The 16,696-nt window shown below is 38.4% G+C and overlaps 1 non-coding gene across 1 annotated transcript; it reads right to left on the minus strand.

Moving 5' to 3' along the window:
- Positions 1–929: 929 nt before the first annotated feature.
- Positions 930–1,032, minus strand: LOC129683472 (U6 spliceosomal RNA). The gene has a single exon (XR_008721156.1). It is a non-coding gene; the product is annotated as a U6 spliceosomal RNA (small nuclear RNA).
- Positions 1,033–16,696: the final 15,664 nt, after the last annotated feature.

Genomic DNA, 16,696 nt, shown 5'->3' on the forward strand with positions numbered 1-16,696 from the left:
TCTGCCTACTGCTGAGCCACTTGTTTGGTTTCCCCGAGTTCTGTATGCCCCTCCTCTCAAGTAGATGTTCAATGATATGTCATCTAGGACAGCTATAAAATACTGACAGTCACCTATCTGGAGACCAGTTCTCTCTAGCTGGTTAGTTTCCTAGAACGAAAGTGATCCACCTCTATTTGAGAATCTGTGTGGTGATCAACGGAAACATCATGTAGCACCATAGGGTTCATATCCTAGCATGCGAAGGTGCAAGGAAGCTAGTACCAATCTGGAAGAGAATATGTGATGTGAAAGTTTTGAAAATCTTTGCTCCCAGTAAGGATGCTGCCAGATGTGGCTCATCCTGTCATTGAGAGCTGCAGTCAAAATAACTGGGTTCTGAACCCATGAGATAACAAAGTGAGTTCTTTCTCTACAGAAAATTCCTATATACTGCACATTTAGTCAAAGACTGTAGCTCTGGACCAGTATCCACGTAAATGGCCATCACTCATCACCTCTTTAATGGCTGTAGGGTCAAGTAGAACTAGCAGATGGACTCAGATACTTTACTGCTGTGTCTCTTCTGTTGCCCCCACCCTGCCTAACGGTCCCCAGACCTTCATATGTGTTCCCAAGTCCAGAATCATCTTTGAAAGTGACATGGAAAGCCAAAACTATGGCTTCCTTTATCTATGTCATCTTTTAGGAAGGGTGAAGAAAACATCAAACAATAAAGAGGTAAAAAATTATAATATACCAAATGATATGAAGATGCATAAACATGGAAAGAAAAATCAGGTTTCCAGGAAGTAATAAATTTGAAAATAGTGATCACAGACCTGAATTTTCTGTGAAACTAACAAAGTAGAAATCTCATGAGCCTATTCTCTTGTACAAACCCAAATGCGTTTGTAAAGTTTGCAAACTTATGTGGTTCATTGTTTATTTTAAATGTGAAACACTTCATAAATTTCTGTGCCATTCTTGCATGGGGATAATGGTGATTTTCTCTGCATTGTTCCAATTTTATTATATGTGCTGTCAAAGCAATAGGCTGTTGTAACTGAAATCAGTAATATTGCTGTCATTTTCTCTCCTGACTCTCCTTCCATCAATTGGTTTGTGTGGTTGGCACTAAATAGGTGTTAGGCATGCTTAGTTTGCAGTAAGAGGCAGTTCAGTTAGAAGATTTTTTTGCTTTGGGTTTGGTGAAACCTGCTACTGTAACCCACTGTCACTTTTGTTTCTAGTACGGCAGTGAAGTTTGCACAAACCAGCAAACACTGGAGCTGCATAGTGGGTATGTCCAAACCCTACAGCATTTGATTTTCTGAGACATGTTCTCACATAGCCCAGAATATCCTCGAACTATTCATGTTTCTGAGGAGGCCTTGAGTGAATTTTTTTTCTCACATAAAATGTCCAGATTATGGTTTTTCCTTTCAGTTTCTCTCCACATCCCTCTCCTCTGGATCTACTCCTTTTCTGTCTCTCATTAGAATTCAAACAGGTTTCTACAGGGTAACAATAAAATAAGATAAACCAAAAACTAACTTGTTAGAATTGGACCAAACCAAAAAAAAAAAACAAGATGAAAAGAGTCCAAGAGAAGGCTCAAGAACCAAAGACCCACTCTTCCCCACACACCACAATCCCATAAAAACAAAAACGGAAGCCATAATATATATGCAAATGACCTGGTGCAGACCCATGCAAGCCCTGTTCATACTGCCTTGTCTCCATGAGATCACATGTTCTTCAATCTTGTTGACTTAGAGGATCTCTTTTCCTCCATTTCTACTCCCTCTCTGGCTCTTACACCTTTTTATCTCCTGTTCTGCTGGCTTCCCTGAGCCGTGGGGGAAAGAATTTGATGAAGACACCCCATGTAGGATTGAGCATTCCAAAGTCTCTCACTCACTGCATAACATCTGGCTGTGGGTTTCTGTATGTGTTCCCATCTGCCACAGGATGAGTTTTTTTCTGAGCAAGGCACATACCTGTTCTAGGTTGCAACCTAAATAATTTCTATTTTATTTCCTTTTTCTAGGGAGATGTATCCGTTTTCCCTAGTCCCTTACTCTATACCTATGTGGTTCTATGAATTGTAGCTTGATTATTATTGACTTAACAGCTAATATCCACATATAAATGAATATACACCATGTTTGTCTTTCTGGGTCTGATACCTCACTCAGGATTTTCTCTAGTTCCATTCATTTACATGAAGATTTCATTTTTTTAATGGCTTAGCAATACTCCATTTTGTATTCTTTATCCAGTCATCCGCTGAGGGATTTTTAGGTAGTTTCCAGTTTCTGGCTATTACGAATAGAGCAGCAGTGAACATGGTTGAGCAAGTGTCTCTGTGATAGGGTGAAGTGTCCTTTGGGAATATGCCCAAGAATAGTATAGCTGGATTTTGAGGTAGATCAATTTCCATCTTCCTGAGGAACTGACATACTGATTTCAGTAGTGGCTGTACAAGTTTACACCTCCACCATCCTTCCCCTTGGCTCCACATCCTCATCAGCACAAACTGTCACTTGTTTTATTGATCTTGACCATTCTGATGCATGTAAGGTGATATTTCAAAGTAGTTTTGACTTGTATTTCCCTGGTGGCTAAAGATAGTGACCATTTAAGTGTTTTTTTGGTCATTTGAATTTCTTCTTTTGAGAATTTTCTGTTTAAATCTGTACCCCACTTTTAATTGTTATTTCTCTTCTCCATATCCAGTTCTTTACTGATAAGAAATGTAAAGTTTAAGTGACTTTAAAAGCGTCCATATTTGAGTAGTACATTGTCACAGGAACTGTCTGTTGAGCCCTGCAAGCCACAGATGTAACAGATTACACTGTGTGCCTATTTGATTCTCAGTTTCCTTTTGCATCACTAACAGAACTCTTATAGTATTGGAGCCTTTAGTGTACCTCACTAAAAAAAGTCTACTTTTTCCCAACCCTCTTTGAAAACAGTTCTGTGATGTAGCTGTTATTAGTCAAATCAAATGGGAGCTAGGAAGTGGGGCTTCTGAATAAATACTTTTGACATGCTAACTCAGCCTGGGCATTGGGATACACTTCTACGATGATGCCAGTGCAGAGGTGGAAGCAGGAGGATTGGCTAGGGTACACAGCAAGTTTGTAAAATTAACTAAGTTAAAAAAGAAAACTTTGCCTGAAAATTTTCCGCAGCCTTCTTCAGCTGATGCAGAGACTCTTATACACTCTAAAGAGAGCAAGGCTAAAACCAAAACGTGGTCTTGGGTCATCGGTGACTATGGACGGAGACACTGTGCTAACCTTAAAATGCCAGCAGCAGGAATTGATTTTCATGACAGAAAGGGGAAGCCCCACCTATGCGGGTCATTTTTGTATTCAGAATTCTGGATTGTTCCTAATTGGAATGTTAAGTATCAAAAGAAGAGGAGGAGTAGATACAGAAGGAAAAAAGAGGAAGAGGAGGAGAAAAAAATGAAGAAAACCTTGTATGTATATGTATATTTAGTTGTTTTTCTAATAAAAACATCAATGAAGTACAAACTCATAATTCTAGTCACAATTTTTTGCAAATAGAAAACATTTTCTGCTACATCTACTTTCTTGGAATTGTTCATAGAGAATTTCTAGGAGGCTTTTAAATATATTTTTAATTTGAATATTTATGGACAGTATGATGGAAAATGCTAGTTTTGAAATGTGCTGACTTGAAGGAGCTAGAGAGATGGCTCAGTAGCTGCTCTTCCAGAGGACCCAGGTTCGATTCTCAGCCTCCTCATGGCAGCTCTAGTTCCAGGATTTCTGACACCCTCACAGACATACATGCAGGCAAGACACCAATGAACATAAAATAAAAATCAAATTAAAAAAAAGAAATATACTAAATTGCAAAAGACAACATTCAAGAATCTCAAATATCCGACATCTTTTTCAAAGAATTGTAATATTTGTCCCTGACAGTCTCACAGTTCAAAAAGAGGAGGTGCGCTTATTTATTTAGTTAAGGAGTAAACAGTTCTTACTGTTTATTATTTAGTTAGTAGTACTTCACAATTTTAAGCACATGTAAAAATTTCCTTTTTCCCCAGATACTAGCAATAGCTACATGTTACTTCTACAGCCTTAAACAGAGAACCACCCAGAGAACTCAAGCCTGTGAATGCAGAAGCTCTTCTAGCTGGTGACATCGGGCAAAAATAAAGAGCAGGTCACACAGGTGCGCACACACACACACACACACACACACACACACACACACACACGTCAGATAATGGCCAAGAACAGGCTGTGAATCTGCTACCGAGGAGAAGCACAATAGCATAGGGAATTGGTGGCAGTAAGTAGCAAGGTTTGATACCTTTTTAAGTACCTCACATCAAAACACCTGCATGGTGGAAAATGTCTTCTTGGCTTAAGTTTTAAAGGGAACAAAGCCATTCACTGCAAGGGCTAAGATGGTGGCCAAAAAACATGACCTGGCTGCCTTAAGTGGCCCCCTCGCTGCTGATGAGTACCTTCTGCAGGAGTGATTGTCGGGCTCATTCTAAAATGGTTAAGAAAAATGAGAAACACGGAGCAAGTACATTTTTGGCTCAGCATAAACCATTCATTGATTTGTGGGCTGCAAGTCCTCCAGGGGGTGTTACGAATCCATATGATAGCTAGATTTTTACATTTGGATCTTTTCTTTAGCTGATGGATGTGTAAAATTTCATGTTAGCCTGGCTACCCCCTATTGGCTACACATCTAAGGAGGTTCAAGTGTATGAGTTATTTCTTCCAAAGTCAATTGTAATTTACACTCACTAAATTGCCTCCAGATCCACCTTTTAAAGATAGTAGACTCAAAATTGCATTCATTTTGGCCCACTCTGCCCATTTGTGTTTAAACCACAGCCCTACTTTGGAGAGCCGCCATCGCTAATGGAAAGACATTATGTGGCTGAAGATCCACATTTTCCACACAGGAGAGCAGAATGCTGGCAAGTTAAATGGCCAATGTACAAGCAGTTTTCAGCCCAGGGAAAGCTCAGCCTTAATAGTGAGCAGGCAGGCTCCTGGAGGAGTAAAGGCCCAGCATATCAGTCCTCAGTCCATCTTGTGCCAGGAAATCAAAAGCACCACAGTTCCACACCATGAAAATTTTATCCTTGGCCTGAAAATAGTTTTGAGATGGAGTAAAATTTTGCTTCCTTCTTTCTTTTATCCCTTTCTCAGTTAATGCCTGCTTCACCATTCAAAACACTCTTGAAATTTAATTTGCTACCCATATTTATGACTGGCTTTTAAAATTAGCATCATTAATATGTATGCATGTCTTTCTCATTGGAACCAAAAAGTAGCCACATTGCTCACCGTTTTCCCTCAAAAGTCCAAATACAAAATTCCCACCCTCAGGGACATTTACCATTCTGTTCTCTTCTACCTGATTACTTCAGTCGGGATTAATGAAATGTAAAGTGAAAGTTTAGTGGGCTTTTTCAGAAAGGAGTGTTTGTTTCAAGACTAAAATCACTAACATTATAAAAACAGGCACAGATTATTAAGCCATTGGTCTAAATCAATCTCCAACTTAAACCACTATGTACTTGAGAAGATTAATCCATCCCATGTCATTGAGCTACAGGCCATCTCACTAAAATGTGAGGAGTCTGGGAAGCTTGTTTTTCAGAAGAGGGGGATGCTCTCAAGGGGTGTTTAAGGAGGCTTTCTCATTTTCAAATCTGGCTTTGCTGACTGGGCTCCAAAAGCACATTTGGGAAGAGAGCAGAGTAAATTAGGGGAACAATGAGCTTCGTCTCACCGAACACCTGACAGCTCTCCCCACCAGCCTTGCTTTCTCTCTCCCAACAGTCTCTATTAGGAGTCCTCTTTAACCCAATTAGGTGCCATCAATTTGCTACTCCAATCTCCCCATAACCTCCTTCTCCTCCCCCATGCAATTTTTTAAAAATCAAAGCTGCAATACTCCCTGTGTATTCATCAGTCAGAGCTCATTGCAGAAATTCATATGGCCTGTTTACAAGATCAAATGAGTGCAGCTGTCTTTCCAGTTAGGATTCACTTTCTAAATGAGATTGTAATGTCACAATTTAGACAGCTCCATTTCCGACTGATACCACTGGTAGTAAGTTGATATTGTAGGTCTGTGAAACTTACTTGCCCATCGGGAAGCAGGCTTAAATTGCTGGCAAGGCTACAGGTTTAAAACTTTCTTCCTAACACGAAGGAGACAGGGTCTATCACTCTACCATGCTGACATTTGCTCCTGGGAGGTCCAATACAGTCTTAAACAAGAAGTGGAAACATCTGGAATCTCATGGTAAGCTTGTTTGCTATGTGCAGGAGCAGGGAAGACTATAGCCCACATCCAATCCCAATGCAAAGTGAATCTGCAGTCAACGATTTTATTCTTCTGCATAGGATTGAGAGAGGAGAAACACTCCATATTCCATCTAAAGCAATACAGAAACAAGAGAAAAATTCATAACTAAAGCCAAATTTAGAAGTCAGAATTACATTTTCTGTTTGGAAAAATAAAGTTTCCTTCTATCGTTCTTTACTATTTTTAGTTTTATCTTAATTAAAATTTTAATAATTTAATAATAAATAATTAAGCTTAATCAGTGTTATCCTTACTCAAAATACAAATGCCTGCACGTATATCATCAATGTATCCTGTCAGGATTGCGTTTTAAAAGATCCTTTGAATATTACAACATATAGAAACACAGTTAAATCACATGGAAATAGAATGATTTGTGTTTACCATGGTTACATTATTATCATTAAGTTAATTAATATAAATTAGAACATGAACTCTTATTCCTCACTAGTGTATCACTTATCTTTCTAGACCAAACTGGTTGATGTTATACTATACTTGTCTGTTAACTGAAAGAGCTAAAATAAATGCAGACACCCTCATGAGATCCTTGCCTTTTTAAAACTGCAAATTTTGGCATGTCCAACCAGGTAAACGGAAATTAATATATATTATATGTTAATATGTATTTGGAAATATATGTCATATATATAAATTTAGAGAATGATATGGATTACATTCTGGGCCTTTGATTTCCCTGTTTTAGTGAAATGAGGAGTAAAACAACTAATTGCTTAAATGTCCTAATCTTTTAGTCAGTCTACGTTGCTTTGGCACGTATATACACAGTTTAATCTCTTCTAGATCCCAATAATGGTGCACTTACCAAACGGGACCGAGCCTGAAATGGGAAAAGGCTGCAGAATGTGAGAATGTAAAGTATGGAATTTGAAGAGCCAAGGTAAACAAAAACCAGTGCAACCACAAGCTGAAGAGGCCAACCACTGGGCTGGAAAATGGCAGTGTAATAAGGAAGGAAAATAAAAAATATCCAGAAAAAGTTTTTGTTCTGGCTTTGCTCTACTGGGTATCAAAATATACCATTAGAATGGTATGCACACACAAACAGTGACTGTGTCACGGGAGCAGGAAAGGGAGTCCAGGAAAGACACACGAGTTTATGTAAAATTACAAAGGCGCTATTTTGAAACTTGAAAATAAAGTTGATCTGTTTCAATCACTTAAGTTAAAACTATGCCTAAATCAGTAAAAATAAATCATTTTGGACTCTTACGTGAAATAATTTCCAAAAGAATCTTAGTTAAAATGTCAAACAAAAATAAATCTAAAGAAAAAGCAAAGAGGATAAGAGCCCTTACTAGGCAAACATGGACACCTGAGTTCAAATCCCTTCACCATATAGAGTCAGACACGGCTGTGCATGCCTATGACACCAGCATTGGGGGGAGGAAACAGATTGATCCAAACAGCTTGTGGGCCACCTCTTCTAGCTGAAATATCTCAAGGGCAGAAGGCCAAGAACAACAACAAAAAACAAAAACAAAACCAAAAAGCTATCCAGTATCTAGTGTCTTGCTCTGGATTCCATAAATGCTTGAATAAGTACATACATCCCACCCTCATATACAAGTATTCCTAATACACACACACACACACACACACACACACACACACACAATAAATAAATAAATAAATGTTCTAAAACATGGAAAATGTATTTGTAGTATTTTGTGTATCGAAGCTCACAATCTCAGGCCTTATGAAAGAAAAGACTGAGAGACTTGATAATATGTATGTTTTGGATATAGTGTAATTAAAGGTTCTGTAAACAGATATATGAAAACTGAAAAAAAAACAACTTTGCAAAACATCTCTGAGAAACACTAGCTAGTATGTGAAGGCTAAAACAAAGAAAATAATATATAAGGAAAAAAAATGGGAAGGGGATTGACTGAACAATTTGCACAATAAATATACATACCGACCAAACACAGTTACAGCACCCAGTTTTACTACTAATCAGAAAATGGTAAATTAAGAGAACTTTGTTTCTATAAATTAGCCAAAAGTCAAACATTCAGTTCTGTTAAAGCTATGGAGAAGGAGGTGAGATTGAACCTCGAATATTGGAAATCGGTGTAGTGTTTTTAGAATTTATTGGCAGACTATTTTCAAATGTTGCGAACAAAATATTCATTGCAGCGTAGTCTATAAGAGGATAAAATGAAGTAGAATAAATGCTTGTCTATAAACAGCAGCACACAGAATGTTTTTTATTAAAAGGCAAAGTTGATGCCCTCATTTGGAAAGATGTGGGGGTTGTTTTCAGAGGAATATATACTTAGTATGTGTATCTGTCATTGAAGAGAAGCATCACAAAGAAAGCATATCAAACTATTTCCAGTGATTATCTCCAGGCAATGAGTGGGAGAAATGGGCAGATATTTGCATCTCGTTTTAGATCATCCTGTTTTGTTTGACTTTGTTACTAAAAGCATATGGTTGCTTTTGTCATTATTTAAAAAAAAAAATACCAGTCCAGAATTTTCTTTTTTAGAGTTGTCACCACTTCAGGTATGGAGAGTCCTTCCCACAGACACCCATTTACTCTAATGAAGTTTACTGACATCCTATACATATATATATATCAGTATATATATATACATACATATATCAGTATACAAAATGGACATGTATCACCAGTCTAATAGGGTTTATAATCTGGTTTGATCAGGGAGAGATGGCTCAGTCATTAAAGGCTAGACTCACAACCAAAAATATAACAGTTTTTATTTTTGAAAGCAAGGTTTCCTATTCAAGGTGTGCATAATTCATCTTAGTTTAAGTGTGAAAGTTTCATATTAGAGGAAATCCATCTGTAGATGCCAAAATAAAGAGCTCAGAGAGAGCTGAGTCTGAGCAGCTAACAGACTATTAAAGGGGACTAAATATTTTTTCTCAAACATTTAGAAAAATTCAACCTGTTGAAAAGTGACCATAAATTACACAGAAAAAAAAATCCATAATCATTTCTTATGCATTTCATAGAGATATAGAATCATGGCAACAATTTTAGAGAAAGTGCTGAAAACACTTTCCTAGCCAAATTTCAAAGTTTCGATACCACAATTTTTTTTAAAGTCCATTATTTTTAGTGATAACAAAATAGTAAACAGAGGAAATAAATGAAGAGTACCTTAGCTAAAATGATCAGCTGGTGAATTACAACACACAGAAAGAGCATTTTGTGACAACCAGAGAACTTTGAGAGGGACAGGTGGTTAGATAATATTTTATCACTGTGAAATGTGTCAGATGTGTTACACAATGTATAATGATGTTTCAGTCAAGAACAAACTAAACATAGGAGTGGTCTTGTAAGGAATAGATCATTGCCTAGTGATGTTGATGCCTGAGTTTGTGCTCTGTAATGACAGAAATCACCCAAGATGTATTTGTCTCAATGTACCCATTGTAAAGCTATTACGGTAGTACTCGTTCCATCTTAGGAAACATATGCGAAAGTATGAAAACACTGTTGCGACGTCTGCAGCTATCAAACTATTTTTTCTATGTCTGTTTTTCTTTATGGCTCCACATATACCCCTAGGCCTCTCTCATATATATATACACACCACAGCAAACATGGAAAGAACTGTTAATCCAAATAAAGGATTATATGGCTATTTGCTGCAGTATTCTTTCAACTTTTTTGTAGGCTTCAGATTTCTCAGAGCAAGAAGTTGAAAAATAGAAACAAATGATTTAAAAGAAAATTTAGACTTTCAATAAATACTTTATTTAAATTAAAAAATACTTGGTCATACAAGTGCTAAGCTGATAATATAAATCTCTATTGAAAACAGGGTTTTAACTGGCAAAGTTCACAGAATAAGATTTTGGTGAAGACAGAATCTTGTTTAATAGAACGCAGTTGAGAGGAGACAGCGAAGCTACAGGTCAAGAGCACTGGGCCATAAATGAGCAGATTTGTGTGAGAGATACTCTCCCTCTGTGGGCCTCAGTTTCCTTCTCTGAAAAGTGAAGGCTAACTAATGTCTACGGTTGTGACTGTTGTTGCTCTCCAGTGATACAATGTGTTCATTTAAGAATGCACCACAATGAGCTTGACAGATAGCTCAGTAGTCAAAATGCTTTCTGTACAAGCTTGAGGACCTGAGTTCTGATCACCAGAAACCATATTGTAAAAAGGCAGACATGCCCTCTCATATCTGTAACTCCAGTACTGTAGGTGTGAAGTCACGCAGAACCTAAAGGTTTTCCGGCCAGCTAATTTAGCCTAAATAGCAAAGATCAACTTCAGTGAGACACTTCATCTCAAAGAATAATGTGGAGAACAATAGAGGAGGGCACCCAAAGTCAACCTCTGGCCTCCATATGTGACACACACACACACACACACACACACACAACTATGAAAGGATTACAAGGCATCAATAACAACCTATATAACAATAGGAAAACTAACCATAGTAGAATACAATATTCCTCAATGTAAATTTTCTTGAAAGAACAAAATACCATACAGAGACAATTGGATAGCATAGCAATTCATACTGATGATAAATTACATACCAAGCATAGCAGGGCAGGGTATGAGTCAGTACTGCAGAGATTTGAGAAAACAAAATTGAGCATACTCAGTGAGAAACTTCATTGAAATTCACCTCTCATAGCCAATATGAAGCAGATTCTGAGAGGTGAATTTTACTTAAAGACTTTAAAAATACAAGTTAATGTTTATTCAAAGGAATTCCATAACATTTTCTATATTTAGCAAATATTAGCCAGGAAAGTTCTAAATACAACATATAAATGTTTTATATCAATGTGATGTTTCATATGACAGTTTTATTTTAAAGGAAAATAAAGCATGGGGCCTGGCATTTATAGGGAGCCAGATTTTATATCAGGTACTCTCATGAATTACTGTATTTAATTTTTACAACATGGAGTATAGCTATTATTACCTCCTGTTTGGCCATGAGAACATTGAAAATGAGCTCAGATATTCATTAAAAGTAATTGTAGGAGAGCAGGACTTCCCCTATCAGTGGACTAGGGAAAAGGGATAGGGGAGGAAGAGGGAAAGAGGGTGGGACCTGGAGAAGATGAGGGAGGGGGTCACAATTGGGATATAAACTGAATAAATTGAAAAAAAATAAAAAATTTAAAATAGTAATTGTACAAAAAATGCTACACTCCTACGAAAGAAACATGGCTAAAAATTCATTTTAAATTTTAAAAAACGCTTTAACTGCAATGCAAGAGGAGTTTACTTCTGGAGGAATCCTAGAAGCTGAGATTTGTTGCTCCAAGTCTGAGGCCTTTACAATGAGGCTAGCATCTCTGCTGCTGGGAATAGAGAGACACAGACAAGGCCAAGGGGCAGCATTAGAGGTGGTATGCGGGAGAAGGGCTGACTGGACTGAGGGTCAGGAGAACTAGATTCCCCTTGAGACCTTCTCACCTATTAGCCTGTGAACCAGAGAGCGTCACATGATCTTGTTTCCTCATCTTCTAGACCTTCAGCATTAGAGCTTTCTTCGTTACTAAATGCTTTCCAAACCTCTTAAAATTGTCCACATCTATTAATCAACGCGACACTTGAAAGTTCATTTTTTGCACGTATACCTTCTGTAATAATTTGGATTCGAAAATACCAACAGGTAAAAGAAAATAAAGTTCAACATTTTTTTTTCTTAAAGAGAATTTAAAATTCCAACTGTAAGTGTAGGAGGTGATCTGCGATTTACAACAGTAAATTTACAACAGTAAATCCTTCATGGCAAAGCCTGGGCATTTCTCGCAATCATCCACTCCATTGGCTTTCTCAGCCTTCGAAGCCTTTCACAATCACAGGAAAGGGATGGAGACAAGGTTCTTAAGGACAAAGAGTACTAAAGAGGAGGCATCTGTGCACATATTTGGAAGAAGAAAGTAGAAGGAGAGAAAGACCAACGAAAGTTAGCCAACCTTCCGAGGAGCCACATGAAGCTTTGGTATAAGATGCGGGGCAAATATGGTCAATTAGAAGCCTTGGCTATACAGGGAAATCAACGGAAAAGGGTGGCATGGGGGTCAGGAGAGAAGAACAATGAAATTGAGCTACACTGAAGAAGAGTCCCTGTAAGAAAGCCATGGAAAAGATTAGTGGTGACCATCCAGATTTGAGAAGAAGAGGGGGAAAGCAAGCTATCCCCAGAAGAAAGGAGAAGCGATCTTTTGTCTGTGTGTTTGAGAACTGGAGGGGAAAAGCCTCAGGAGTTGCATAGCAGAGGAAAGCACACAGGTTGTGAGTCATCTCCATGAAATGTCTAGAATGAGCAAATCTACAGTCCTTGGGAATGACAGTATCTGCCTAGGACTGGAGGGAGCAGAAAGGGAGTGAAAACTGACAGAGACCCTTAAGATTTGGATACTGAAAGTGTTCTGAAGTTAAGCAGGGTAGTTATTGAAAATATCTACAACTAACTGTAAAAAAAAAAAAAAAAAAAAAAAAAAAACCACACCAAACATTTTAGCCAAGGGACCTTGTATTAAGACTAGCTCCCTGCCAAAGACCAAAGATGTTTCAACAAATACGAATCCAGACAATAACATCAACGGAGAGCTCTCACATGTTCAGGAATTGAAGATCTCTTCTCTTTCTGATTTTGAACAAAACTATCACCTCAATGCAAGGGCAGAATCATGCAGGTGTCCCAGTGAAGCAGTTAAATGGAAAAGTCCACCTCTTTTGTCCCTAGGCATCTCAGGTGAGCCATATTTTGGTGTGTTTTTTGTTTGCTTTGCTTTGCTTTGCTTTGTTTTTTAAGGTGAGAAAGTTTGGAAACCTGAAGGGTTTGCCCACAGCCACAAAATAAAGTAGTTGCAGGCCTCGGTTTAACAGCTCTAATGATTTAATATGCTTGAGCACAGCTACTCTCCCAGAGAGCCTATGTTTGAGCACCATAAAATGCAAAACATGTGCGCCTCGGCGGAAAAGTCAGCTGACGCTGAGCATATTTCAGCCAATGCCTGTACATTATAAGGTGCATAGAGAGAGAGAAATGTTTTCTATATCCTCCCTTTCAATATCTGAAACAAACTGTCTACATAAAATTGAGCCAACCCTAAAAGTGTGTATTTCATAACTCCCCCAATTAGTTTGAACACTATGTCATGTAAACCCAGATTTCTGTACAATAGACAAATGTGAGGTGAGCTTAGCATCCCCAAGTTACTAAGTAATATTTTAAAGTAATGCTTCAGTTTAGAAAAATTCACAGGAGCTCAGTTCATTTGGTTCCAACTTCCTAAGACATGACTCCAACAATGTTTCACAGAGAGTCAATCAAATTATGATTTGCCATAATCCAAAAAAAAAAATGTTGTCCAAATTGGTTTTGTTCATAATTTATTATTTATTCTGGGTCATTGAAAAAAATAGCTACACAGAAATGTCTGTGTCAGCCCGGAATATTGGTATATTCAGGCTATATATATTCATATATAGTTGATATGGACACATCAACTATGCAGAACAGATTGGAGAGCTGTATAGAGATGGATCTGACAAAGATACAGGGCGGATAGAGATATCACGTCTTTCTCGCGTGATCACCTCCTTTACACAGGGACAACAAAAACGCCAGAAATGAACAGGAACACACAGACTCCATTTAAAACACCTCTGTTTGCTACCCTAGTCCCCCTCCCAGCCAAGATTCTTATGTTTTTATTTCCATCAGCCTTGGGAGAAATGCAGGAAAACGCTCTACAGACCAAGTACTTGAAATGTCCTTTATCAACACCACATGTACATTTCCACTCCAAAGGGCCGCAACTCGATTGTAGACCTTAACTGCAGGGCGGCTGCAGTCCTGACTACCTTTCTTGTGTTGTCAGGCAGCTGATTAAGGAGAAGAAATGTATTTTTAAGTTTGCTACCATGGGGAAAATGTACATATATATGCCACCCTCTCCAATGGTCTGGACCTCCTGATTTTTCCTGGTCCTTTTCCTTCTGAGCAGTTCAATTAGCTGGAAATCTTGTTCTGATGGACTGAAGCAGCTTGAGTTGAACGCCCGAGCGCTCAGCCAATTAGGCTCATTTGAAGTTGCAGAATTGCCTTCTTTGGTGTTAAAACCCCATGTCAAACACCGGGTCTAAGATCATTTGTGCTCCAAAATGAGATTGACAGAGCAGCTGCAACAGGGGGCATGCCTGCTGGACGACTTAATTGTGGAGCCTGAAGGGCCATCATGAACCGGCGTGCGGAGACTGCCTCTCCGCTGCTGCATTACAAATGCTCTTTATTAACAGCGATCTGTAATCAATGGGCTCAGGCTTTTTGCCAGAGCCCCCAAATCAGACAGGCAGGCCCCTGAGTCAGTGTGGGTGGAGCCACGGGCCCCACCACCGAGCTGAGTGGAGAAAGCTGTGGTGTCCCTGCCCGACTCTTGGGTGTGTTGCTAAATCAGAAAGGGCCCCGGGTAATCATTCCAGGGGCGCCCTTCTTTCACTGCTGGTTGAATATTCATTAGCCTGGATGAGTGAGACTCACTGCACATACAATTACGTGTTATTGATGGGAATAAAATGAGTTGCTTTTGTTTCAACAAAGGCAAATGTTCTAAATCAGTTCAGCATTATGTGTAAGGGTAAACTTTGATCAGGAATATAAAGGCTCAGAAATATGTATTCATAACTAAATACACAGACACGTAATTCGCCAGGTGTTAGGAGACAGCAGGAGTTAGGAGAGCTTTGGTGAAGAAAGATATATTTATGTTAATTTCAGAAATGTAAACTATATTTATTTAGACACAATCTGCAAATTCCTATACGGATTTCCTTTCTTTTAAAAGAAATCGTTATCTGGCATTCTTTTGGGCAGAGTGTAATGAAAAAACCCACTGAACTGGGAATCAGAGACCTGTGAGCTACACCAGGCTCACAGCCAGCCATCTATGTAACCTTGGGCAAATCACTTAACCTCTCGGGCTGCCCGGCTGTATTTGTAATGTGTGAGGGGCAAACGAGTTACAACTGTCCAGGAAGTTCATTTTTCTATCCACCTTCTCTTAAATGCGTTATTTTTTTTCCTACTCTGGCTTCTCAAAAAAAAAAAAAAAAAAAAAAGCCATTTATTCTACCGATAAGAATAGGAATTTCTTAAGAAATAAAGAGTACAGACGGGACAGCAAACCCCCTTTGCTTTCCAGGCCCTGTTATCAAAGAAATAGCATTCTAGATACACTTTTTACAAAACCCAGTGTTAAGTGTCACAGAAGACAGGGCAGGACCAGGATCTCCTAGGCTCTGCTTACAAAAAGCTCAGGCGTGGAGAGGGTGACAGGTCAATAGATAAATGACATTCTAAGCCTCGTTTTTGGTGGTTTTTCTGTTCACTAATCTGCATTCCACCTAAGGCCAATGCAAATGCACTGTGCATGACTCAGCCTCAGGAAGAGTACCCTGCACAAAGACTACCAGGCAAACAGACACAGTCTGGAGACATGGCTGTCGTGATACTGCATTATCAGCTAACAAGCACCATACTCCACTAAGTCCTGAAAGAGAAAATTTGACCTTCCTAGTCATTGGTCATTATACTCTAGCAATAAGCTCTGAATATATATGAATAAAAGTTGAGAAGGTTAATATTCAGGTAAAATATAAAATATAAAAGAAACAAGAATCACAATTGCTGAAAATTGTCGAGAGGAGGCCATGGCCTGAATTAAATAAAATAATATCTGCAAGATATTTTAAATTGTTCTTCAAAAGAGCATCTTAATAAGTGTTCATTTTCTTTCCAGACTTTTTGGAATTTTCAATGTGATGCTGACAACAATATTTACCTTAAAAGGAAAATTATTTTTATTTGGGAATACCAAGGAAGGATTTACAAAGGGAAAAGGGTTTAAACTGAGCCTTAAATGATTGATGAAATATGCATAACAAAATATTGTTACAACTTTCATTCAGATTGTTCAGGAAGTATTCTTAGACTGGTGAGTCACCAGGATAGAATATCCTAAAGACATTTAGAGGTCCAGCATTCTTACCACAGCATGCTAGAGCTTTCAGCATTTACCTCTAGTCATCAGTGAAATTACCATTTGTATAGCCTCCTTCTAGAATAAACCTTCTCTGTTGGTGAACATTTTTTAACCATATTTCCAAATTTAATAGATCCAAACTGAACTACCATATTTCAGCTCAATGGACATTGCACTATCCCTGTATAAGACTTAGGAAGAAGAAGAAGGAAGAAGAAGAAGAAGAAGAAGAAGAAGAAGAAGAAGAAGAGGAGGAGGAGGAGGAGGAGGAGGAGGAGGAGGAGGAGGAGGAGGA

This window comes from Psammomys obesus, unplaced genomic scaffold (assembly GCF_907164565.1).
Source record: "Psammomys obesus unplaced genomic scaffold, mPsaObe1.curated_primary_1811, whole genome shotgun sequence".
Lineage (NCBI taxonomy): Eukaryota > Metazoa > Chordata > Mammalia > Rodentia > Muridae > Psammomys > Psammomys obesus.